This window comes from Salvelinus alpinus, chromosome 31 (assembly GCF_045679555.1).
Source record: "Salvelinus alpinus chromosome 31, SLU_Salpinus.1, whole genome shotgun sequence".
Lineage (NCBI taxonomy): Eukaryota > Metazoa > Chordata > Actinopteri > Salmoniformes > Salmonidae > Salvelinus > Salvelinus alpinus.
In genome coordinates, this window is record NC_092116.1 from 2,616,014 (window position 1) to 2,642,622 (window position 26,609).

At 43.1% G+C, this 26,609-nt stretch overlaps 1 pseudogene; it reads left to right on the forward strand.

Annotated features, from left to right (window-relative positions):
* Positions 1-16,327: 16,327 nt before the first annotated feature.
* Positions 16,328-26,609, forward strand: part of LOC139561009 (piggyBac transposable element-derived protein 4-like) — a 361,845-nt pseudogene continuing 351,563 nt past the window's right edge.

A 26,609-nucleotide genomic window follows, 5' to 3' on the forward strand; every position in this document is an offset into this window, starting at 1 on the left:
ATTATCCCCTGTGTATTTATACCGGTATTCTGTTTGTCTGTTTCCAGTTTGTCAAGTCAACCAGCGTTTTTTTGTATCAGCGCCTGCTTTTCCCCAGTCTCTCTTTTCTCATCCTCCTGGTTTTGACCCTTGCCTGTCCTGACCCTGAGCCCGCCCGCTTGACCACTCTGCCTACCGCTGAGCCTGCCTGCCGTTCTGACCTTTGCTTTCCCTCTGGATTACCGACCTCTGCCTGACCTGACCCTGATCCTGCCTGCCGTCCTGTACCTTTGCCCCTGTTGCTGTAATAAACTTTGCTACTTCGACACGGTCTGCATCTGGGTCTTATCTTTATCCTGATTCTCACTCACTCACACGCACTTGCTGTCTTGACCTCTGAATGGTTGGCTATGAAAAGTCACCTGGTATTTACTCCTAAGGTGCTGATCGGTTGCACCCTCTATAACCACTGTTTATATTATTTGACCCTGCTGGTCAACTATGAATGTTTGAACAGCTTGAGAAATGATCTAGCCTTGTACTATGGCCATGTACTCTAATCTCCAACCAGTTTGGATTTAAGTATAACTTTTGTATGACTGACGCCTTTAGTGAGAGGTCTAATGCTTTGATATATAATCATTTCTGCCCTCCGATTTCATATTCATTATATAAATAGGCCCATGTTCACCTTCATCAGATGAACCGCAACATGTTGGCTGAAGTGATTTAATTCATGAATGCATTTGAAAGTTTTTAGTATTGTGATAGTGATTTGTTATCCAACGATTATGAATATTAACCCTGCATTTTAATTATATAAAAGCCCTTTAGATATTCTGCTGGAGGCATTTTGTTTTTCACAAGCGTAGCAGGCTGTGAATTCTGCAAACAATCCAACCTAACTAATAAATAAATGTTGTTGGTTGCCATTGTGAATAATCCAATAATAATTGGTAGGATTCATAAAAGGCAACTAAATTAAAATACTGGCAGATCAATAAAATGTCTTTGTACAGTATACCTAATTACATTTAGAGCATTCTAAATGAATTTATAAGGGGCTTTTATACAATTAATGCAGGTAAAATAAATAAATGTATATTTGTAGTGGTTGATGCATTTTTATGTTGGGGCAAATCTGCTTTTAGAGTACTTAAAACAATGCATTTGGTGGCCTCGGTAAGATGGACTCACTGATGGTTGAAGATGATGAGCGTTCGGGCAAAGGCGATCAACTTCACGCTAATCACAGAAGACAGTTGAAGAAACTTGAGTGGACTTATGGAAAGGCTCTGTAAGACACACTACCGTTCAAAAGTTTGGGCTCACTTAGAAACGTCCTTGTACTTGAAAGAAAGGCCCCCAAAAAATGTATCCATTAAAATAACATCAAATTGATCAGAAATACAGTGTAGACATTGTTATTGTTGTAATTGACAATTGTAGCTGGAAACGGCTGATCTTTTTAGATTTTTTTATGAAATATCTACATAGGCGTATAAAGGCCCATTATCAGCAACCATCACTCCTGTGTTCCAATGGCACGTTGTGTTAGCTAATCCAGGTTTATCATTTTAAAAGGCTTATTGATCATTAGAAAAACCTTTTGCAATTATGTTAGCACAGCTGAAAACTGTTGTTCTTATTAAAAAAGCAATAAAACGGGCCTTCTTTAGACTAGTTGAGTATCTGGAGCATCAGCATTTGTGGGTTCGATTACAGGCTTAAAATGCCAGAAACAAAGATATTTCTCCTGAAACGTGTCAGTCTATTCTTGTTCTAAGAAATGAAGGCTATTCCATGCGAGAATTTGCCAAGAAACTGAAGATCTCGTAGAACGCTGTGTACTACTCCCTTCACAGAACAGCGCAAACTGGCTCTAACCAGAATAGACAGAGGAGTGGAAAGCCCCGGTGCACAACTGAGCAAGAGGACAAGTAATTAGAGTGTCTAGTTTGAGAAACAGACGCCTCACAAGTCCTCAACTGGCAGCTTCAATAAATAGTACCCGCAAAACACCAGTCTCAACGTCAACAGTGGAGAGGCGACTCCGGGATGTTGGCCTTCAAAGCAGAGTTGCAAAGAAAAAGCCATATCTCAGACTGCCAATAAAAATACAAGATTAAGATGGGAAGAAGAACACATGCACTGGACAGAGGAAGATTGTAAAAAAAGTGTTTTGGACAGATAAATCTGTTTGAGGTATTCAGATCACTAAGAAGAACATACGTGAGACGCAGAAAAATGAAAAGATGCTGGTGGAATGCTTGACACCATCTGTCAAGCATTGTGGAGGTAATGTGATGGTCTGGGGGTGCTTTGGTGGTGGTAAAGTGAGAGATTTGTACAGGGTAAAAGGGATATTGAAGAAGGAAGGCTATCACTCCATTTTGCAACGCCATGCTATACGCTGTGGACAGCGCTTAATTGGAGCCAATTTCCTACTACAACAGGACAATGACCAAAAGCACAGCTCCAAACTATGCATTAACTATTTAGGGAAGAAGCGGTCAGCTGGTATTCTGTCTATAATGGAGTGGCCACCAAAGTCACCGGATCTCAACCCTATTGAGCTGTTGTGGGCGCTGCTTGACCGTATGGTACGTAAGAAGTTCCCATCAAGCCAATCCAACTTGTGGGAGGTGCTTCAGGAAGCATGCTGTGAAATCTCTTCAGATTAGCTCAACAAATTGACAACTAGAATGCCAAAGGTCTGCAAGGCTATAATTACTGCAAATTGAGGATTATTTGACGAAAGCAGGGTTTGAAGGACAATTATTTAAATTAAAAATCATTATTTATAACCTTGTCAACGTCTTGGCTATATTTCCTATTCATTTTGCAACTCATTTCATTTATGTTTTCATGGAAAACAAGGACATTTCTAAGTGACCCTAAAATTTTTAACGGTACGCCTATGTAGATATTCCACAAAAAAATCTGCCATTTCCAGCTAAAATGATCATTTACAACAAACTGTATTACTGATCAATGTGATGTTATTTTAATGGACAAAAAAAGGTGTTTTTCTTTCAAAAACAAGGACATTTCTAAGTGACCCCAAACTTTTAAACTGTGTGTATATATAATTATTATTAGTGTGCTTAAACTAATAGCACACAAATTATTGTATGGTTCTTGTCTATATTGAATACATCATTTAAACATTAATTGTGTAGGTTGGAAAAAGTATGTGAACCCCTAGGCTAATGACTTCTCCAAAAGCTAATTGGAGTCAGGAGTCAGCTAACCTGGAGTCCAATCAATGAGACGAGATTGGAGATGTTGGTTAGAGCAGCCTTGCCCTGTAAAAAACACTCACAAAATTTGAGTTTGCTATTCACAACAAGCATTGCCTTTTGTGAACCATGCCTCGAACAAAAGATATCTCAGAAGACCTAAGATTAAGAATCGTTGACTTGCATAAAGGTGGAAATGGTTACCAAAGTATATCTACAAGCCTTGATGTTCATCACTCCACGGTTAGACAAATTGTATATAAATGGAGAAAGTTCAGCACTGTTGCTACTCTCCCTAGGAGTGGCCATCCTGCAAAGATGACTACAAGAGCACAGCACAGAATGCTCAATGAGGTTAAGAAGAATACTATAGTGTCAGCTAAAGGCTTACATAAATCTCTTGAACATGCTAACATCTCTGTTGACGAGTCTACGATGCGGAAAACACTAAACAAGAATGGTGTTCATGGGAGGACTGTCCCCAAAAAAAACTTTTCTGCAAGTCTGAAGATTGCAAAGGTGCACCTGGGTGTTCCAGCAAAATATTCTGTGGATAGATGAAACTACAGTTGAGTTGTTTGGAAGGAACACACAACACTATGTGTGGCGGAAAAAAGGCACAGCACACCAACATCAAAACCTCATCCCAACTGTAAATTATAGTGGAGGGCGCATCGTGGTTTGATGATAGGGCTTGGACAGCTACCTATCATCGACGGAAAAATGAATTCCCAAGTTTATCAAGACATTGTATGTTAGGCTATCTGTCCACAAATTGAAGGTCAACAGAAGTTGGGTGACGCATCAGGACAACAACCCAAAACACAAAGTAAATCAACAACAGAATGGCTTCAACAGAAGAAAATACACCTTCTGGAGCGGCCCAGTCAGAGTCCTGACCTCAACCCGATTGAGATGCTGTGGCATGACCTCAAGAGAACAGTTCACACCAGACATCCTAGGAATATTGCTTAACTGAAACAGTTTTGTAAAGAGGTCCAACGTTCCTCCTGACCGTTGTGCAGGTCTGTTCCGCAACTACAGAAAATATTTGGTTGAGGTTATTGCTGCCAAGTGAGGGGTTCACATACTTTTCCCACACTACACTGGGAATGTTTACACGGTGTGTTCAATAAAGACATGAAATGTATAATTGTTTGTGTGTTATTAGTTTAAGCAGACTGTGTTTTTCTATTGTTGTGAACTAGATGAAGATCAGATCAAATTTTATGACCAATTTATGCAGAAATCCAGGTATTTCCAAAGGTTTCCCCTACTTTTTCTTGCCACTGTATATTTCTTGTATTGTACCTAATGTTGGCTGTTAGGCTAAATTAATGTTTTTCTTTTCCAAATGCAACACACACTGCCGCCCGGGTTTACATTGCAAATGAGGTCATAAACTGGGTCAATACGCCAGCAGAGTAAGTAGACCTTTATGTAGCTAGGCCTACCTTCTTCATCCTCATCATTCAGTTCATTGAAATAAAATGTTGAAGTCGTGTACAATTATCAGCTTTATGTTGCACATTATGTCACCCATTCATTGTCAGTTAGAGACACAGTAGCGCCTTGGGACCCAAAAGCATAATCAGTACTCTAACTCCCCTTGCGGTGGTCTGGAGCAATGAAGCAGGGTAACGTACTAAACCACAAATTGCTCCATTAAAAGTTGTGCATTTTATGCTGCGGGATTTAGAGTTAATTTGTGGTTTAGTATGGTAATAATACTGGAACGAGCTGCAACAAACACTCAAACTGGACAGTTTTATCTCAATCTCTTCATTCAAAGACTCAATCATGGACACTCTCACTGACAGTTGTGGCTGCTTTGTGTGATGTATTGTTGTCTCTACCTTCTTGCCCTTTCCTGTGCTGTTGACTGTGCCCAATAATTTTTTTATCATGTCTTGTGCTGCTACCACGTTGTGTTGTTGTTATGTTGTGTTGCTACCATGCTGTGTTGTCATGTGTTGCTGCCTTGCTATGTTGTCGTCTTAGGTCTTTCTTTATGTAGTGTTGTCTCTCTTGTTGTGATGTGTGTTTTGTCCTATATTTATTTTTAATTTTTAATCCCAGGCCCCCGTCCCCGCAGGAGGCCTTTTACCTTTTGGTAGTCTGTCATTGTAAATACAAATTTGTTCTTAACTGACTTACCAAGTTAAATGAAGGCTAAATAAATGTTCTTACAAAAAATGTTTTAAATTCTGTAGTACAGCCACTAGATAAACCAAGATTGTTTTTGTTGTTCTCCTTTTACCTTGGCCAGTTGAAATCGGGGTGTAACAAAACTCTGTTCTCTACCTCTAGGATCTTGACTAATTAATGTTCAGTACGGTCTGGTCTCACTCTGTAGCCCTGACCGTACCGGACCCCTTCATTAAGAGTTGTCCAGCTGACCAGAGGAACATGGGGAACCTCATAATACCTCCTCCCAAAATCCCTCAGTGCCTTTTCCGTTTACCTTACCTCAGACAAGGCCCCACCACTTGCGTACCGGACACCCCTGCAGGACCCACTCTGGGGGCCCAAGCCCCTGTCATCGATGTATAGATGTTTTTAATGTAATAAATCATTTTGACAGTAACCCTCAATAAGTAAATAATTCATAACTGTTTTATTTCCATAAGTACTGGGAAGCTAAGTGTTTGTTTCGTGGGCTTCAGGAATCTAACTGAAAAAATGGAACTGATCGAAAGTAGAAGAGGGGTATAGCTGAACAAAATACTGTGGTCAAGGCTACGATGGTGCCAGTGCAATGAGGGGGAGCTTACTCAGGTGCTAAAAAGCTCATATCAGACCGACAGCCTGATGCTTCTTATGTAGTTCTTTATGAGTTTCAGTTTAGAAAACAATCTATCCGCAGAAGTGAGACTTGGTAAAAACTGCTTGCTGTAGCAACATCAGGGAAACTGGGCAGAAGCAAGGAGCGCTTCAAAAACAGCAGTTCTGCCACATGTTTAATTGAGGCTCTCATTCTCCTTAATTGTCGGCCTCATCACATTATAGAACGAGGAAGCTCTTTGGAAAGGTCCTCTGGATACTGGACAGCCAATACATTGGCAGATGTAGACAGGTCATCATATTTAGCAGACAACAGTTCTTGAGGGCTTGAACAAAAAAAGTGGTTCATTCATACTGGTGAACAGGAGTTTGAGATGTGTGGTTGCATCCTCAACATGAGTAAAAAGAATCCAGTGGAACAAAAATCTGTATATATATAGACAGAATTGTACATAGTAATGTAGCTTCACTCGGGGGGGATCAGATACCTCAAGGAATGGATTGGTGTGCACCGTTAGATAGAAATATCCTAATTAGTACTTTATATCTCCTTCCACATGGTTGTGTCCCTGGGGTTACGGCAGGCACAGGAGATGTTAAGTCACGATATTGACGCTATTTCTCAAAGACAGAGTATTGGCATGGTGGGAATGCATACTGAGTAGGAATGTCATTGATTGGTCCATGGAGGTTTCCCGACCACTGTGGAGCAGCGACCATCATCACCTTTGATTCAGTTTACAGCCCTTTGGACTGTGAAGTAAAAGGGGGTTTTAATTGGTATGTAATCGATACACATGCATGCTGAGGGCAAACATTTATTTTTCTTTTACTCAGACCTTTCATTTATTTTCAAGATTAACTCTCGTAAAATGCAATCCCTGTGAGTATAGATAACTTTAAAGAGCTTAGCCTGAATCCAAGCCACATTTTTCTGTAAAAATAAATAAATTGAAAAATAATAAAAGGAGTAAAAAAAATGAACTGAAGCTTAGTATCTGTGTGTTAGGGACTCAAGCCAAGTCTTTGAACGTCATTCCAAATTGGCGTTGGCTGAAGAGGCGAGTCGGTCAATCAGCAGCAGGGCTCTTACGGTTATACTCTCCTATATCCCCGTATAATCCGGTATCTCCCTCCTGGTCCATCCTGGGCTCCAACTGATTGTGACACCATTTTGTTTCAGTTAATCTTTTATCGCCTAAGCCTGTGGCTGTGAGAGCCAAACTCGTAATTCTGTGTGTCATGCCTAAAATCCGGATACAAGATAGATGGAGGCGGCTCTCTGCTTTTCTCAATGCATTGTGCTCTTGCTTTCAACCTGGATGGAAACATGGGAAACATGGCTACTGCCAGGGTGAAGCATGGGGGAATAGGCCATGGAAGCTTGCTATCTGCAACACGTCCAGTGGAATTAGAATCCTTTTGTACACGGATCTCTGTTTTTAGGTCTCTGATGTTTTTTTGCGGCTGTGTGCTTGTGCTGTGTGCATGACTGGGTTCTGAGGTTGGTGTTTCAAAGCAATTTACACTTTTTTGATCCCCAGTTTGGTAACATTGACTGTCAGTGCGTGGGTGGAAAATGAACCAGAGTCACTAACTAAGTCCCCTTACACTATCAAAAACAGTTCTCCTTTCAATGATGTCCCTCCCCTTTTTCTTTCAGAAGCTATGCTAGACTAACTTCTTGTTGACTACCAGTACGATAACCCAACTCAGCCCTCTCCTCAAAAACCCATCACCCCTTCACCTCATTGCTTAAATCTGATAGCAACTGCCTTCCAACTCGCCCGTGTCTCCAGTACAAACCTTTCAATTCTACCCAGCGTCTATATGACGCTCATGCCGTGTGAAGGTTATGGAGGCAGAGCAGTGTAGTGGCATAGGACGGGGGGTGTATGGTGCAATATCTGTCCTCCCAGTGCTCCACCTTGTTAGCCTTTCCCCAGTTAGAAAATGCTATGATTAAACATGACAGGACAAGCTTTTCTAGCCGTGTTTGGGCTAAAGCCTCAAAACGCTAACACAGCTGGTTTTTGTACTGGAACTAAGCGTTTAAAATAGGTGCTTTGATTGTGTTTAGAATAGCATAGAGTATACTGGCATTTAGTCAACAAAAAAATATATAGGTGTGATACAAACTGAGATTATACTGACATTGTAATCCTCAACAGCACTATCTTCTGACAGAGACTGTGTGATTTCTGCCTTATTCCGATCCATGTAGAAATACAGCGCCACACATACGTCTCACAAGACGTGGTTGACGATTAAAGGGTCAAGATTGACACTATACTTCTGACTCGGTAGGCCCTATTGCTCAGCTTACTTGACGATTAGGGAACAGAGGGCTCGTAGGGACTGTGTGCGTGCGTGTGCATGTAAAGATGTGAAACGATTGATTAATATCATAACTGAACCCGACGACGGATGAAAGAGTGAACTAACGGAAGTGGGGTTTAGCGAGGGATGAGCACAGGGAGTGCACAGGGGAGATGAGATGAAGAAGTAATAGAGAAGGGTCCCCCGACTTCTGAGGAGGGAGACGGGAAGGGGTTATATGATGTAGAGCAGCTCTCGAAAACGATCATAAGTTGCCAGCTGTCCTGGAAAAGCGTCACTGAAACAGGGAAAAAGCTATCTTGGTAGGGAATAAAGGTGTAGGGAGTTGAATGAGAGAGAGAGGTGGATTGAGAAAGATGGGTGGTCAGAAAAGACTATTTAAAGGCAGCAAGTCAACATCATACCTGAACTCCCCTTCTTTTGTAGTCCACATTCAATAAAATGAGAGATCTATGAATGTTTGTTGTTTGACAGAAGATGGGTGCTCTCATTCACAGTGGCCATTGGTAGTCCACATCTGTGCCTGTTTTCAAAGTTTTCTTTGAGGCTCATCCAGGAACAAATAAACTCATTGGAATGCACAGCCGCACAGCCCAAATCAGTTAATAAGAGAGGCAGTGATTGGTGCATGCCGTATTGAGCAGAAAATCCCAATCATGTAGTCTGATGATGATGTGGGACTGCTATCGATCCTGTTAGGCACTGTGTTTCACATTCACATGCCCACCACCAATATGATGCACTCATGCTAAAGTGGGACATTACCAGTTGATTGCTATTTGCACCTAGAAGGCTCTCTGGCTGTGTCTACACAGGCAGCCCAATTTCAGATCAGATAAACTCAGATCAGCTCTGTAAAATATCTGATGTGAAAATATCTGATGTTACTGGTCAAAAGAACAATTAGTTGATAAAATTGAATTGGGCTGCCTGTGTAAACGCAGCCATTGTTATTCACCCAAAATAATGCTGTTTTTTTGTGCATGTATTTCTCTGTGTATTTCTCTATACCTTGCTATTTATCTTATTCTGATTCTAAATTAACTTAACATACATTAAGGCAAAACAATCAGTTTGAGTTTGAGGCTTTTGCATTTGACAGTAAAACATATTTATTTTGTTCTCCAAGACACTGATCTCTGATATTGCCCCTTAAAGGCCCAGGGCAGGTAAAAAACGTGATTTTCTGTGATTTATATACAGTTCACATGTATTTCCACACAATGAGGTGGGAATAATACTGTGAAATTGTGAAAATTATGATAATGCCCTTTTAGTGTAAGAGCTATTGGAAAATATGGCCTGAAATTTCTGCCTGTTTTGGGTGGATGGAGTGTTTGCCTACCTGGTGACCAGTGGTGGAAAAAGTCAAGACACCTTTGTAGAAAATGACTCAAGTAAAAGTGAAAGTCACCCATTAAAATACGACTTGAGTAAGTCTAAAAGTATTTGTTTTTAAATATACTTAAGTATCAAAAGTATAAAGTATTTCAAATGCTTTGTGTTAAGCAAACCAGACAGCGCAATTTTATTTAATTTTATTATTGACAGGCAGCCAGGAGCACAATCCAACACTCAGACATAATTTACAAACAAAGCATTTGTGTTTAGTGAGTCCGCCAGATCAGATGCAGTAGGGATGACCAGGGATGCTCTCTTGATAACTGTGTGAATTGGACCATTTTCCTGTCAACATGGAACAAGTAATTTTGGGTGTCAGGGAAAATGTATGGAGTAAAAAGTACATTATTTTCTTAAGGAATGTAGTGAAGTTAAAGTAGGCACAAAAAAGAATAGTAAATTAAAGTACAGATACACCAAAAAATGACTTAAGTTGTACTTTCAAGTATTTTTACGTAAGTACTTTACACCGCTGCTGGTGACTTTACCAGGCTGTAAATGAGTTAACAGATCAATAAGAAAGAGAGTTCCAAACTATTGTTGTTTCTTTTTCACTATTTTAATTGAAAACAAAGTAAGGTACTTAATTGTATCCCAGAAATGATTTGATATTGAGATAAAAATGGCTGCAATGGACCTTAAGTATAAGTATGATAAGGAACTGTCGAAGAACATGCAGAGAAGATCGTGGTTCCCGGGTGGCGCAGCGGTCTAAGGCACTTCATCTCAGTGCTTGAGGTGTCACTACAGACACTCTAGTTTGATCCCAGGCTGTATCACAACTGGCTGTGATTGGGAAAAAAATATATGGACCAAATTTCTTTGTGCTTATGTGCATGAAGGAACACATGGCAATTTAGTGTGACTTAGAGCCCAATGATGATGTTTGCATTAATACATGTGAGATCAACTGGGATTTTTTTCTTGGCCTTCTTACCGTCTAAACGGGAATGTTGTTAGCCCACATTGGCTTGTCCCTGGGATTAGGAATATCTCCATGAATCTAGATCACTCCTCGACTAGGCTGAGTTCTCTAACTTGAAGAGACAGTTGATCATTATTTACATAAAAAGGGCAACTGTTTCCAATTTCTTTGGTGACATCCCCATTGTTTTGATGTGGCTTTTGCAATATATGCTGTATTAGTTAATATTTCTTTGCCTATTAGAGGGAGAGGAGGGCAAGTGAAGGCGACAGATTTGAGATTATCGCTTGAATAAGAGTACGTTTTAAAAGACAAGTCTATTTTTATTGTTTGTTCACTTCACGTTTCCCTTATGTAGGTTTCTCCGGAGAAGTAATAGTAAATATAGGCCTTTAATTGCCTGACAAAATGCTAAAATAAAGTTGTTTTTTTTTAAATGTGGAAGATTGGATGGTTTATGGATTCACCTTGTTATTCAAATCAGCCAATTTCTGATTATGAGATGTTCCATTTCTGCAATAATTAACTCAGAATGAATAACAGTCTAAACACTGATCAAAAGTTGAATGTATTTCACTTGGTTATTATTGTCTGGTTCCAGTTGAGAGCATACACAACAGTAAACAGACAGATTCAGAGTTCAGGTGGGCCTTTGTGCTTCAGCAAACAAAGATTAATAGTTTAGTTTATCATGCTGTTTTCTCTCTCGATGAAGGTGTTGACAACGATGATGATATTGTTAACAATATTTCTAATGATTATGAGGAGGATGATTATGATGATGATTATGACAACGAGGATGGTGATGATGAAACGAATGATGATAAGATGAGGAGGATGACGATGACCATGAAAACAGAAACAGCACGTAATGAAAATGTACTTGCGTGAAAAATAAGTTTATTCTAAAAGTGCTGAGGTATGACACGGATGTGTACAGGAGCAGCTGAGGACGTGGATGTATGTCTCCAGGTGTTTTGCGTTCCTTCCCATCCCTTGTCTTATTAAAACAATTGCATTTCCTTGTGATTGTGGCAGTGCGTGCACCTACAGTACGGTAAATGAATATCGTTCCTATATTTACCCCTTGGGGTATCTCCACTGATCATAACCCAGCTAACACATAACATTCTGAGAACCATATGTTTCTTAGAGCTTGTTGAGAGTGTGGTTGTCCTATGGTTCTTTAAAAAAAAACTTCGCACAACTTTCAGGGAATGGAGCAGGATTAATCTTGGCTTTGGAACATCCTCAGCACATTTAAGGAACTTAACAAAAAAACTTTATTGTCTTGGTATTTCATTACTTTTAAAGAATGATTACTAAAACTTCAAACATGGTGACATTTACTTAACATTTTGGTAATGTTCTAGGAACCTTTGTTCTCTGGTTTGCTATTAGGAATGTTCTCAAATAGTTCAGAGAACGTTCAGAAACAATGTTCTTCTCACTTTCTTCTACAGCATTTCCATAGCAACGTTACCTACAGGTTTCCTTATGATTCTATTTACAGTTGAAGTCGGAAGTTTACATACACTTAGGTTGGATTCATTAAAACTCGTTTTTCAACCACTCCACAAATTTCTTGTTAACAAACAATAGTTTTGGTAAGTCGTTTAGGACATCTACTTTGTGCATGACACAAGTAATTTTTCCAACAATTATTTACAGACAGATTATTTCACTTATAATTCACTGTATCACAATTCCAGTGAGTCAGAAGTTTACATACACAAAGTTGACTGTGCCTTTAAACAGCTTGGAAAATTACAGAAAATTATGTCATGGTTTTAGAAGCTTCTGATAGGTTAATATACATAATTTGAGTCAATTGGAGGTGTACATGTGGATGTATTTCAAGGACTACCTTCAAACGCAGTGCCTCTTTGCTTGACATCATGGGGAAATCAAAATAAATCATCCAATACCTCAGAAGAAATTGTAGACTTCCACAAGTCTGGTTCTTCCTTGGGAGCAATTTCCAAATGCCTGAAGGTACCTCGTTCATCTGTACAAACAACAGTACGCAAGTATAAACACCATGGGACCACACAGTCATCATACAGCAAAGGAAGGAGACGCTTTCTGTCTCCTGGAGATGAATGTACAGTGGTGCGAAAAGTGCAAATCAATCCCAGAACAACAGCAAAGGACCTTGTGAAGATGCTGGAGGAAACAGGTACAAAAGTATCTATAGCCACAGTTTAATGAGTCCTATATCGACATAACCTGAAAGGCCGCTCAGCAAGGAAGAAGCCACTGCTCCAAAACCACCATAAAAAAGCCAGACTACAGTTTGCAACTGCACATGGGGAAAAATATCGTACTTTTTGGAGAAATGTCCTCTGGTCTGATGAATCAAAAATAGAACTCTTTGGACATAATGACCATTGTTATGTTTGAAGGAAAAAGGGGGGGGGGGGGCTTCCAAGCTGAAGAACACCATCTCAACCGTGAAGCACAGGGGTGGCAGCACCATGTTGTGTGGTGCTTTGCTGCAGGAGGGACTGGTGCACTTCACAAAATGGATGGCATCATGAGGGAGGGAAATTATGTGGATATATTGAAGCAACATCTCAAGACATCAGTCAAGACGTTAAAGCTTGGTCGCAAATGGGTCTTCCAAATGGACAATGACCCCAAGCATACTTACAAAGTTGTGGCAAAATGGCTTAAGGACAACAAAGTTAAGGTATTGGAGTGGCCATCATAAAGCCCTGACCTCAATCCTATAGAAAATCTCTGGGTAGAACTGAAAAAGCGTGTGCGAGCAAGAAGGCCTACAAACATGACTCAGTTACACCAGCTCTGTCAGAAGGAATGGGCCAAAATGCACCCAACTTATTGTGGGAAGCTTGTGGAAGACTACCTAAATGTTTGACCTAAGTTAAACATTTTAAAGGCAATACTACCAAATACTAATTGAGTGTATGCAACCTTCTGACCCACTGGGAAAGTGATGAAAGAAATAAAAGCTGAAATAAATAATTCTCCATACTATTATTCTGACATTTCACATTCTTAAAATAAAGTCGTTATCCTAACTGACCTAAAACAGGAAAATTTTACTCGGATTAAATGTAAGGAATTGTGAAAAACTGAGTTTAAATGTAGTTGGCTAAGGTGGATGTAAACTTCAGACTTCAACTGTACCTAGAATGCTTGTTGTTGTGTGTTATATGCAAGAGAAATATTAATCTGGAGGCACATTCAAGTTGCGAGAGCCATTGCCGCTGGGCACAGACGTCAAATCCAAGTCTATTCCACTTTGGTTCAACGTCATTTAATTGACATTACGTTGAAACAATGTTGATTCAACCAGTGTGTGTACAGTGGGTAGGGAGGGAAACATGTATTCTTAATTCAATCGCAGGAAAACAATTTTGAAAGCAGTTTTGACCTTTGTTAAGAAGGAGGGGATCCCAGTTTTCCATTGATACCACGCTTATTCCTCTACTCATACAATTGCAATTACAACTGGAGTTTCAAGCATGGTTTAGGTGCAGCTGGACAACAGAGCTCTTAAATGGCAATGGTGTCTTAAAATGGTAATGACATACTTTGTAATAGAACTCCAAGAAATACACTTTATCTAGTAAATGATCATTGATAACTATTTCTTCATTAATAATAATTATTAATACTAATAAAAATCAGGATATTGTGTCCAATGGGGTGAATGCAGATGGACAAACCCCATGCTTCAGCCTATGTATTACAGCCACTATGCTGCATCAATTTGGCTACAGGATAATGATAATCTGATAATACAGACCATACATAGGCTGTATGCATGGTCCAATATGTTAAAGTAACTGCCCAGTGTTTCCAGATTTCTATGAAATATGACCTTACAACATGAGTGAAATAGTTTTTTTATCAAGTACATACATTATGTTTAAAAAGCATAGAGAAAATTCACACATTGTTCAGCACAACGGCGGAGTCACGTCTTAAGTGTAAATCTAATAATAACTCAATAATCCATGCTTTCTGGGAATGTTATAAGGTCTGGAAGTTGTGGGCGGAGCTAGAACGTTGTCTTTCAGAAATATTAACATGTAAACATACTTTTAATCCGTCTGTCTGCATATTTCAAGAAATGGCATACCGTGGTTCCTCTTTTAAAAGTTGTGGGCTTACGCCGCGGTACTTATAGGTCATTTGTGGTTTAGTACAGTACCCTGCGCCACCAACTCATTGCTCCAGATCAGGGCAAGGGGGAGTTAGAGCACTGATTATGATTTTGGGTCCTACTGTGTCTCTAACTGACAATGAATGGGCGACATAAACCTAAATAGAAACTGATAATTGTGCACAACTTCAGTGTTACTTAGTAAAACTGTTGTTACACTAAGGTTTTTATTATTTTATTTTGTTAGGAATATTTTTCTCTTACTGTAGTATTGTATGCCACTCCTGACCAGTCACATTGTACAGTGCCTGAGTGGCACAACAGTCTAAGACACTGCATAGCAGTGCAAGCCATGTTCAATACCTGTGACGCGCTCGACTGGGAGACCCATGACATGACTGTAGGTTTTTGTTTTTTTCTCCCTCTAAAAACAGAAATAAATCATTCTAAATAACAAACTGGCTTTATTTACAAATTAGTAACAATGTCTCACCCCATGTTCAAGAATGGTCTTTCTCTCGCTCATTTTACGTCATTTGAAAATAAAATCCTCTCCAAAATATTTAAGGGGCATTGCACTAATAATGGCGCTGACAAGGGAAACGTTCCCGCTGTTCTGTTCTTAGTGCCAGTCTGCACGTTCAAACTCAAACAATGTATTTTTCGATATACTGTAGGTCTTATCGTAGGCGACATGAGTCTCACTAGTGTTGAGTAATATGCTGTTAATAGTGGTATAGGTCTTATTTATTTAACCATGGTGTTGTCTTACGGGTCAAACATGATCAGCCACTATGTTTAACAGCAGAGAAAACCCCCTAAATGATCCTTTTTCAACTTGAAATTTGATTACTTTTCCTAGAGTGACCCCAACATTAGAAAAAGTGAAATATCGCCTTTGTTCATATTTACATGAAAGCTGTACACCCCCAGGGTACAAAGATTGTTTTAGGGTCATTTTTGACATGGCAGTTATAAAAACATTTGCACACCACAAAAACCACAAACACAAACACAATGAGAAATTGAGATGATGTGTGCTACTGATTGAACTCAGACAAAACTAACACTTTCTTGTGCATGTGCAGCATCTCCGCTCCACGACCCCACACGACTCAAGTTCACAGAAAAAATAAACAACATTTGAGAAAAACTGTACATTTCTTGAAAGGATTTTTTACTAATGGGGAATGCAGTCAGAGGATATACAGTTGCTGCAGATGACAGTCCCCCCAGTTCTCTCTTTACTGAAGCCATGAGTGCACGTTTCAGTGCCCAACAGGTCGTAGATCTGATTTCAGATGTCCATGGGGAACAAGAGAACAAGGATTTACAAGAGAAGGAGGTACCTGAAGAAGAAGAAGATGGGGAAGAATACAACCCAGAGCACGATGCATCATCTTCAGATGAAGAAGAAATCCCAAGCTGAAAGAGACATTTTTGTCAAAGAACAGCAAAATAAGATGGTCCTTGTCACCATATGACAATCATGGCAGGATGGCAGCACAAAATGTCATAAGGATGACCCCAGGGCCCAGAACACATGCAGTTGCACATGCCCAGGACATCACCTCAACATTCTACATGTTCATCACACCAGCCTTCGAAGAAATCATCCTGGAGATGACAAATTTGGAGGGTTTCCGTAAATATGGAGACAACTGGAAAAGGATGGATGAGATTAACCTGCATGCCTACATAGGGCTGCTAATCTTAGCGGGTGAGTATAGGTCCCGAGGCGAGGCTACATGTAGTCTATGGGATGCAGACCGCAACTGAAAGTCTTTAGCACTTTCTGAAGAATGCTATGATTTGATAACCGTGAGTCAAGACCTGCAAAAAGTGTGAGAGACAAACTGGCGGCCTTAAGAGAGGTCTGGGAGAAGTGGGTGGAGCGTCTGCCATACCTCTACAACCCTGGCACTAAAGTAACAGTGGATGAGCAACTGGTTCCATTCAGAGGTACATTTTCATTTTCATATCTGTAACATAAGTGATTTTCACTGTTAATTGTATTATCTATTGCTGTAATATCATTGATTTATGTGATTGTTTTCTGTGACACTGATACTAATTACTGATAGTAATCTCTTTTGTCAAAAGGTCGCTGTCCTTTCCGGCAGTGTAAGCCAAGCAAGCCAGCAAGGTATGGCATCCAGATAAGGGTGGCCTGTGACGCACAATCCAGCTATGCTTGGAAGATTGGAAGCCGACCAGTGGAGGCCCGGAGAAGAACCAGGGCATGCAGGTTGTGCTTGATGTGACAGATGGACTGAGGGGGCACAATGTCACGTGTGACAATTTCTTCACCTCTTATGAACTCAGCCAGCAGCTCCAGAAGCGCGTGTTGATCTTCATCAGAGTGCACTCCCAGGAATCCCAGTTCCACAATATATGTTTGTTTTGTTCGATGAAGTCCATAATTTTTGTTCAAATACCTCCTTTTTGTTTGCGCGTTTTGCCCAGTAATCAAAATTCATGACGCATGACTAGGTGCAGACGAAAAGTCAAAAAGTTCCGTTACAGTTCGTAGAAACATGTCAAACGATGTATAGAATAAATCTTTAGGATGTTTTTAACATAAATCTTCAATAATGTTCCAACTGGAGAATTCCTTTGTCTTCAGAAATGCAATGGAACGCAAGCTAACTATCACGTGAACACACATGGTCAGCTCGTGGCTCTCTGGCAGACCTCTGACTCAATCCCTTCTCATTCGCCCCACTTCACAGTAGAAGCCTCAAACAAGGTTGAAAAGACTGTTGACATCCAGTGGATGCCTTGGGAAGTGCAATATGACGCCATTTCCACTGTATCTTGGATAAGCAAAGAGTTGAAAAACTACAAACCTCAGATTTCCCACTTCCTAGTTGGACTTTTTCTCAGGTTCTTGCCTGCCATATGGGTTCTGTTAAACTCACAGACATCATTCAAACAGTTTAAGAAACTTCAGAGTGTTTTCTATCCAAATCTACTAATAATATGCATATCCTAGCATCTGGGCCTGAGTAGCAGGCAGTTTACTCTGGGCACGCTTTCATCCGGATGTGAAAATACTGCCCCCTACCCCAAAGAAGTTAACTTCTTATGTCTACAGTCCCGTTAACGGGATCGATATGACAACAGCCAGTCGAAGTGCAGGGCGCCAAATTCAAAAAACAGAAATCTCATAATTAAAATTCCTCAGACATTCATGTGTCTTATATCATTTTAAAGGTAATCTTGTTGTTAATCCCACCAAAGTGTCTGATTTCAAATAGGCTTTACAGCGAAAGCACTACAAATGATTATGTTAGGTCACCGCAAAATCACAGAAAAACACAGCTATTTTTCCAGCCAAAGACAAAAGCAGAAATGGAGATAAAATTAATCACTAAACTTTGATGATCTTCATCAGATGACACTCATAGGACTTCATATTAAACAATACATATATGTTTTGTTCGATTAAGTTCATATTTATATCCAAAAACCTCAGTTTACATTTGCGCCATGTTCAGAAATGCCTCCGGTGAAATATCCGGAGAAATTGCAGAGAGGCATGTCAAATAACATAAATACTCATCATAAAATTTGATGAAAGATACATGTTTTACATAGAATTAAAGATACACTTGTTTTTAATGCAACCGCTGTGTCAGATTTCAAAACTCTTTACAGCAAAAGCACAATATTCAATCATCTGAGAACGGCGTTCAGCCACAAAAGTAAGCCATACAGTTACCCGCCAAATTGTGCAGTCAACAAAACTCATAAAAAGCATTATAAATCTTCACTTACCTTTGCTGAACTTCGTCGGAATGCACTCCCAGGACTCCCACTTCCACAAGAAATGTTTGTTTTGTTCGGTAATGTCCATCATTTATGTCCAAGTAGCTACTTTTGTTAGCGCATTTAGTACACATATCCAAACGCTCGTGCAGGTCCATGCGAACGTCGGACGAAAACTTCAAAAAGTTATATTACAGGTCGAATAAACTTGTCAAACTAAGTATAGAATCAATCTTTAAGATGTTGTTATCATAAATATTCAATAACGTTCCAACCAGAGAATTCCTTTGTGTCTATAGCAAATCGATGCATGTGGAATGCGCGTGACCAGGACCTGGCTCTCTGACAGACCACTGACTCAAACAGCTCCCATCCGGCTCAACATCACGTAGAAGCTTAATTCAACATTCTACAGACTGTTGACATCTAGTGTAAGCCGTAGGAAGTGCAAACATATCCATTTCCTACATAGTTTTTAATAGGCGATGAGTTGAAAATCGACCAACCTCAGGTTTCTCACTTCCTGGTTGGATTTCTTCTCAGGTTTTGTTGCCTGCCAAATGAGTTCTGTTATACTCACAGACATAATTCAAACAGTTTTAGAAACGTCAGTGTTTTCTATCCAATACTAATAATACTATGCTTCGTGCCATGGATCATCACTGGAGGCTTCGTGCCATGGATCATCACTGGAGGCTTCGTGCCATGGATCATCACTGGAGGCTTCGTGCCATGGATCATCACTGGAAGCTTCGTGCCATGGATCATCACTGGAGGCTTCGTGCCATGGATTATCACTGGAGGCTTCGTGCCATGGATCATCACTGGAGGCTTCGTGCCATGGATCATCACTGGAGGCTTCTTGCCATGGATCATCACTGGAGTCTTTGTGCCATGGATCATCACTGGAGGCTTCTTAGCCATGGATCATCACTGGAGTGGAGAGACACCCAGGAGGCCTGGCTCTGGGAGAAGGCACAGGACTCACCACGCTGGGGAGACATGCAGGAGGGTTAAAGCTTAGCACATGCACAGAACTAACCAGGCTGGGGAGACATGCAGGAGGCCTTGTCCTTGGCCGAGGCACCGGATGCACTGGACCGTGGAGGCGCACTGGTGGTCTCGAGCGCAGAGCTAGCACCACTCGTCCTGGCTGGATCCCCCCTCTAGCCCGGAAAGTGCGGGGAGTTGGAACAGACCGCACTGTGCTGTGCTGGCGAACTGGGGACACCGTGCGTAGGGCCGGTGCAGTATACCCCGGGCCGAGGAGACGCACTGGAGACCAGATGCGCTGAGCCTGCATCATCCCTCCTGGCTCGATGCCCACTCTAGCCCTGCGTGTGCACTGGGGACACCTTGCGCTTCCCCGCATAACACGGTGCCTGCCCAGTCACTCTCTCGCCACGGTAAGCACGGGGATTTGGCTCAGTTCTCTTACCTGAGTCCGCCAATCTCCCCGTGTGCCCCCGCCAAAAAAATCTGGGGCTGCCTCTCGTGCCCGTTACCTCGCGCCAATTCCTCATAGCATCGCCGCTCCTCTTTTGCTGCCTCCAGCTCCTTTTTCGGACGGCGATACTCTCCCGGCTGTGCCCATGGTCCTTTGCCGTCCAAAATGTCCTCCCATGTCCAGGAGTCCATGTTCCCACGCTGCTTGGTCCTTTGTTGGTGTCACGATCGTGTGGAGGAGAGACGGACCAAAACGCAGCATGTGGAAAATAAGCCATCTTCTTTTATTTTTTCTACGAAGATGAACATGAAACGAAACACTATTACAAACTATACAAAAACAACAAACGACCGTGAAGCTATAAACGTAGTGCACACACACACATGCTACAAACGTTCAACATAGACAATTCCCCACAACCAGCTAAAGCCTATGGTTGCCTTAAATATGGCTCCCAATCAGAGACAACAATAACCAGCTGTCTCTAATTGAGACCCAATTCAGGCAACCATAGACTTTCCTAGATACCTACACTCAACCATAGACACAGCTAGACTACTATACTAAACATAAACCCAACTACTCTAATAAACCCCCTAAACCTTACAACCACCCTAGACACTACAAAAACCACATACATTCCCCATGTCACACCCTGACCTAACCAAAATAATTAAGAAAACAAAGAATACTAAGGCCAGGGCGTGACATAACCCCCCCCTTAAGGTGCGAACTCCGGGCGCACCAGCACAAAGTCTAGGGGAGGGTCTGGGTGGGCTCCGGCACTGTCGTGGTCCCCACCCCACCATAGTCACTACCCGCTTTCGTAGCCTCCTCCAAATGGCCACCCTCCACATTAACCCCACCGGACTAAGGGGCAGCACCGGACTAAGGGGCAGCACCGGACTAAGGGGCAGCACCGGACTAAGGGGCAGCACCGGACTAAGGGGCAGCACCGGACTAAGGGGCAGCACCGGACTAAGGGGCAGCACCGGACTAAGGGGCAGCACCGGGATAAGGGGCAGCACCGGGATAAGGGGCAGCACCGGGATAAGGGGCAGCACCAGGATAAGGGGCAGCACCAGGATAAGGGGCAGCACCAGGATAAGGGGCAGCACCAGGATAAGGGGCAGCTCCGGACTGAGGGACGGCAGTTCCGGACTGAGGGACGGATCCTGGCTGGATGACGGCTCTGGCGGATCCTGGCTGGACGGCTCTGGCGGATCCTGGCTGGACGGCTCATGGCTGGCTGACGGATCTGGCTGCTCATGGCTGGCTGACGGATCTGGCTGCTCATGGCTGGCTGACGGATCTGGCTGCTCATGGCTGGCTGACGGATCTGGCTGCTCATGGCTGGCTGACGGATCTGGCTGCTCATGGCTGGCTGACGGATCTGGCTGCTCATGGCTGGCTGACGGATCTGGCTGCTCATGGCTGGCTGACGGATCTGGCTGCTCATGGCTGGCTGACGGATCTGGCTGCTCATGGCTGGCTGACGGCTCTGGACGCTCATGGCTGGCTGGCGGCTCTGGCAGATCCTGTCTGGTTGGCGGCTCTGGCAGATCCTGTCTGGTTGGCGGCTCTGGCAGATCCTGTCTGGTTGGCGGCTCTGGCAGATCCTGTCTGGTTGGCGGCTCTGGCTGGTCATGGCTCGCTGACGGCTCTGGCTGGTCATGGCTCGCTGACGGCTCTGGCTGGTCATGGCTCGCTGACGGCTCTGGCTGGTCATGGCTCGCTGACGGCTCTGGCTGGTCATGGCTGGCGGAAGGCTCTGGCTGATCCGTTCTGGCGGAAGGCTCTGGCTGATCTGTTCTGGCGGAAGGCTCTGGCTGATCCGGTCTGGCGGAAGGCTCTAGCTGATCCGGTCTGGCGGAAGGCTCTGGCTGATCCGGTCTGGCGGAAGGCTCTGGCTGATCCGGTCTGGCGGAAGGCTCTGGCTGATCCGGTCTGGCGGAAGGCTCTAGCGGCTCCTGTCTGGCGGAAGGCTCTAGCGGCTCCTGTCTGGCGGACGGCTCTGTAGGCTCATGGCAGACGGGCGGCTTTGCAGGCTCATGGCAGACGGGCGGCTTTGAAGGCTCAATACAGACGGGCAGTTTATGCGGCGCTTGGCAGACGGACAGTTCAGACGGCGTTGGGCAGACGGGCAGTTCAGGCGCCGTTGGGCAGACGGGCAGTTCAGGCGCCGCTTGGCAGACGGGCAGTTCAGGCGCCGCTTGGCAGACGGGCAGTTCAGGCGCCGCTTGGCAGACGGGCAGTTCAGGCGCCGCTTTGCAGACGGGCAGTTCAGGCGCCGCTTGGCAGACGGCAGACTCTGGCCGGATGAGACGCACTGTAGGCCTGGTGCGTGGTGCCGGAACTGGATGTACCGGGCTAAGGACACGCACCTTCAGGCTAGTGCGGGGAACAACAACAGGGCACACTGAGTTCTCAAGGCGCACTATAGGACTGGTGCGTGGTACCAGAACTGGTGGTACCGGGCTGAGGGCACGCACCTCAGGACGAGTGCGGGGAGAACGATCAGTGCGTACAGGGCTCTGGAGACGCACAGGAGGCTTGGTGCGTGGTGCCGGGACTGGAGGCACTGGGCTGGAGACACGCACCACAGGGAGAGTGCGTGGAGGAGGAACAGGGCTCTGGATACGCACTGGAAGCCTGGTGCGTGGTGTCAGCACTGGTGGTACTGGGCTGGGAACACACACCACAGGGCTAGTGCGAGGAGCAGTAACAGGACGCACAGGACTCTGGAGACGCACAGGAGGCTTTGTGCGTGCTGTAGGCACTGTCTTAACCAGACGGCTAGCACGCACCTCAGGACGAGTATGGAGAGCTGTTCCCGGTGACATTAAATCACCAACACGTTCATTCGGACGGATGCCGTGCCTCATGCACCAAACCAATACATCCCTCATAACTCTCTCCTCCAATTTCTCCATTAACTCCTTTACTGTCTCTGCGTCACTCTCCTCCAAATCCGCCCTCACCGGCTCCTTACGGTAAGCAGGAGGAGTTGGCTCACGTCCCGACTGACCCAACTAAACTACCTGAGAGCCGCCCCCCAAGAAATTTTTGGGTTTGACTTACGGGCTTCCAGCCTTGTTTCCTTGCTGCCTCCTCATATCTCCGCCTCTCTGCTTTCGCTGCCTCCAGCTCAGCTTTGGGGCGGTTATATTCTCCTGGTACTTTGCGGTCCAGAATTTCCTCCCAATTCCAATAGTCCTGTGTAGGTGGGTCCTGTTGTTGTTGCACACGCTGCTTGATCCGATGTTGGTGGGGAATTCTGTCACGATCGTGTGGAGGAGAGACGGACCAAAACGCAGCATGTGGAAAATAAGCCATCTTCTTTTATTTTTTCTACGAAGATGAACATGAAACGAAACACTATTACAAATTATACAAAAAAAAACAAACGACCGTGAAGCTATAAACGTAGTGCACACACACACATGCTACAAACGTTCAACATAGACAATTCCCCACAACCAGCTAAAGCCTATGGTTGCCTTAAATATGGCTCCCAATCAGAGACAACAATAACCAGCTGTCTCTAATTGAGACCCAATTCAGGCAACCATAGACTTTCCTAGATACCTACACTCAACCATAGACACAGCTAGACTACTATACTAAACATAAACCCAACTACTCTAATAAACCCCCTAAACCTTACAACCACCCTAGACACTACAAAAACCACATACATTCCCCATGTCACACCCTGACCTAACCAAAATAATTAAGAAAACAAAGAATACTAAGGCCAGGGCGTGACAGTAGGTGGGTGATTCTGTCACGATCGTCGTCTGGAGAAGGAGAGGAGGACCAAGGTGCAGCGTGGTAAGTGTTCATTATTTTTATAAAATATGAAACACTTGACAAAACAACAAAACGATAAACGAACTGTCCTGTAAGGTCAACACACAAAACAGAAAACAACCACCCACAAACACAGGTGGGAACAGGCTACCTAAGTATGATTCTCAATCAGAGACAACTATAGACAGCTGCCTCTGATTGAGAACCATACCAGGCCAAACACATAGAAATACAAAACAAGGACAACATAGAACACCAGACATAGAATGCCCACCCAAACTCACGCCCTGACCAACCAAAATAGAGACATAAAAAGGATCTCTACGGTCAGGGCGTGACACTTGGTGCCTATAGGTACATGGGTGCTCTTCAGAAATAATATTTGTATCCTGTCAATAGCTTGATATTAGCAACCAAACTTATTATATGGTCCATTTTCATCTAAGTATTGTTATTTTCCAACAGAATGAAAATAAAATCATGACACAGCAGAAAATGAAACTATTTTCCCATTGAACCATATTGACTATATTCATTTACTGTATATAAAGGATTTGTTGACATACACATTTGACTCACTATACAATGCATCCTTGATCTCTTGATCTCTCTCTCTTCATCTCTCCATCCCTCTACATCTTTCCATTTCTCCCTTGTGTGTCTTGTTCCTGACAGGCTGGGTGATAGTTTTGGTGGGGAAGGTTCAGCGCCTAAGATGGGGCGAGAGGAGACCGAGTTGACCGATTTAGTGTGCTGCTGATACGAGACGAGACGGTCTGAGGGGATGGGAGGGGGAACCCAGGGTCGAATGGTCAAATTACACAACTCTGCCCACCGACAGAACGGTGACGCATCCTCTCCATGCAGGGCAGGCAATCCCACAAAAGATAGAGGGTGGCAAAGAGGAGGAGACCAGAGACACCAAAATAAGTGTTGAATGTGGGGGTGGTGGCGGGGTGTGTGTGTTTGAGTAGCTACACATTACTATGACTGATGACACATAAGCAGTAAATCACAAAACAATATCTTCATTTTAAACATTATGCCTCTTCCACAGCCTTGTAACATCCATCTTTAGCACACAACCACCACTGTATACCCTCCACATAACTGCAATTAAGTAACAATCTGTTTCATAGTAATTATATTTATGAGAATCAGCTTGTTTAAATTAGAAGGAAACACAAAATGAACTTGAAAGTGGGATGTCATCATTTTACTATCCCGTGAGTTACTCATATGATGACGATGGTGGGAATTATGAGAGAGAGACTCCATCACACCACCCTGAAATGATTCCAAAGATGGCCACAGAGAAACCCTGTCCAGAAACAGGTGCTTTTTTCCCTCTCGTTGGTGTGCTGTGGTAAAATAAGAAGTCTCTACCAACAGTGGCTGGAATGAACAGCCATGTCAACTTGTGAAAACATTTTTGGGGGTTGGTGTAACGCTCGTCGTTAGGTGGAAGAGAGGAGGACCAAGGCGCAGCGTGGTAAATCTTCATGATGCTGAATTTTAATGACGATCCAACAAAACAGAACACTGACAAAATACACAAACAACAAAACGGCGTGAACAGACCTGAACTTGAGAACATATAAAACATGAACGCACGAACAGGAACAAACGAACTAAACAGTACCGTGTGGCGAACAAACACAGACACAGCAACAATCACCCACAAACAAACAGTGAAAACAGTCAACCTTAATATGGTTCCCAATCAGAGACAATGACAAACACCTGCCCCTGATTGAGAACCATATTAGGCCAAACAATGAACCCAACATAGAAACACATAACATAGAATGCCCACCCAGCTCACGTCCTGACCAACTAAACAATACTGAACAAAGGAAATAAGGTCAGGAACGTGACAGTTGGATTGTTAATTTATTTACTGGATGAAAAATTATGAAAATAAACCACTAGCAAATCTGCATTATTGGGGGGAGGCTTTGCATGCTTCAGAGGGTGGAGTGTGTGTGCGTGTGTGGGAGAAGGGGGTGGTTTTTCTCCTTACTCGCCCTGTGTGTGTGTGCGATCCGGGGTGACACCGAGCCTACCAAGGGCTCAAGGGCACATCTACAGATTTTTCACCTTGTCGGCTCAGGTACAGTATATGACTCAGTAACCTTTCTGTTAATGACCCCAACGCTATAAAAGCTAGGCTTCCTACCGCCCCCAAAGATAATCAAAAGAGACTGTTTGATGACCAGTTAAAACGTCTGAAACCTATCAGATGCTTCAGTGACTGTCTTTTGTGGGTGCTACTCGGAAGGTCACGGGGAGGAGGTCAATCGGAATTTGAGTCAAGTTAAACCAGAATAGAGACAGGGAAAAATTAACACCCCTGAGTCTCCAAGAGATGTGTGCATCATTTAATCAGAGGTGGTGAAGAGAAAGTCACAGGAGAGATGGAAGTGAAGGAAAGTTGCTTACTTTCTCCTCGTCTGCTCTCTTTCTATTCTCTCTTTCTCTGCTGCTTTGGTCTCTCTCTCTTTTTCCCCTTACTATCTCACTCCTGCTTCCATATCCTTTGTATTTGAGAACTGTGAAACAATGGCAGGTGTCGGCATCTTTGACCTTTCACATTCACGTGATTACCTACTTTATGTCCTGAGATCAAAGGTTGGGATCAATGCTTTCAAGTTCCAAAGGACATGATTCAATGGATCTGAATATCAGATTGGTATTGCGGAAACAAAAAACAACATACTGTATGAAATCAATTCTCAAAGGACTCTCAAAAGTCCACTCATTGGTCCATAT